This window comes from Myotis brandtii, unplaced genomic scaffold (genome assembly GCF_000412655.1).
Source record: "Myotis brandtii unplaced genomic scaffold, ASM41265v1 scaffold221, whole genome shotgun sequence".
Taxonomy (NCBI): Eukaryota; Metazoa; Chordata; class Mammalia; order Chiroptera; family Vespertilionidae; genus Myotis; species Myotis brandtii.
Genome location: NW_005358287.1, coordinates 331,219 through 332,715, shown reverse-complemented (window position 1 = coordinate 332,715; position 1,497 = coordinate 331,219). Strand labels below are relative to the sequence as shown.

The following is a 1,497-nucleotide window of genomic DNA, read 5'->3' as shown; positions in this document are numbered from 1 at the left end:
TTTAATCAAAGTAATTTGTTTAGGCAGACACTTTTGTAATTGCATGTTGTGCTAGTTTTTTTAAAAGGAAACGCAGAACCAGGTCACTCACACACAAAACCAGGAACGTCCTTTTTCTTTGCTGATGACGCTAACCTCTCCTCTAAGGAACGCTCTTGCCTTTTAAATGTCCCAGGTGCGGGTTTACTCCATGAGGTGGTAACGGCACGGGAAAAGTTCGTTATCACTTGTAGGAACAACTGTCTGGTTTTCAGATCCCGGCTCAGGCCCACGTCCTGCTCAGCTGAGATGGTTGGGCCTCGCGAGAGGGTTGGTAGCAAGAGGGAGTGGACCCCGGTCCCCACAGCCTCTTCCCTTTGGGGGATAGTCAGGGTTGCTGCTCAGCTGGGAGCAAATGGCCTGCCATTGGGGTTCCAGGGGGGTGTCCCTCTGTGCTGGGGCGGCTTCCTCACCTCAGGCAGCTTCTCCTGTGTGCAGACGTGATCTCCTCCTGTGTGCAGGCATGATCCTCCTGTGTGCAGGCATGATCCTCTTCGGCTCTTTGTGGGGAACCTCGGCTTCGTGTTAAGATCAGTAGGCACTGCCAAACCAGTTTGGCTCAGTGGATAGAGCATCGGCCTGAGGACTGAAGGGTCCCGGGTTCGATTCTGGTCAGGGGCATGTACCTTGGTTGCAGGCACATCCCCAGTGGGAGGTGTGCAGGAGGCCTTGCGCAGTGTTACTATTATTATTACTTTAAATATTTTTTTTATTTCAGAGAGGAAAGGAGAGGGAGAGAGAGAGAGAAACATCAGTGATGAGAGAGAATCCTTGATCGGCTGCCTCCTGCACGCCCCACACTGGGGATGGAGCCCACAACCCAGGCCTGTGCCCTGACCTGGAACCGTGACCTCCGGGCTCAAAGGTCGATGCTCAGCCACGGAGCCATGCTGGCCGGGCTGGCTCAGCCTGCCACATTGCCCCGGGGTTTCCCCCTGTAAATCCTGAGTCTCACGCACAGAAGCAGGGATGCTGGTGATTGCCCGTGGGCTGTGGCGAGAACCACACGAGCACATGTCAGCCTCAGGCCCAGGCCACAGCCTCAGGCAGCGCCACCCTTTCCATCCCTCAGGCCCAGCGCCCCAAGGAAGGCCCGGCGAAGTGTCCGTGACATTCCAGGCAGCACATCAGCATGTGCCCCCACCCATACACGTCATTACGTGTGCTCTGACCTCGTAACGGGGTCCAGGCGTGTCTCTCATTTTCCCAGTGACACCACGTCAGCCCACAACGGACAGTCAGCCCACAACACAGTCAGCCCACAACACAGTCAGCCCACAGCGGACAGTCAGCCCACAACACAGAGCCCACAACACACAGTCAGCCCACAACACAGTCAGCCCACAACACAGTCAGCCCACAACACAGTCAGCCCACAACACAGTCAGCCCACAACACAGTCAGCCCACAACACAGTCAGCCCACAACACAGTCAGCCCACAACACAGTCAGCCCACA

General features: G+C 56.1%; 1 protein-coding gene across 1 annotated transcript in view; it reads left to right on the top strand.

Moving 5' to 3' along the window:
* The window catches only part of ITGAV (integrin, alpha V), a gene marked incomplete at its 5' end in the record, with an annotated part of 49,661 nt that overhangs the window by 19,406 nt on the left and 28,758 nt on the right, over nt 1–1,497 (top strand). The window lies entirely within an intron of this gene.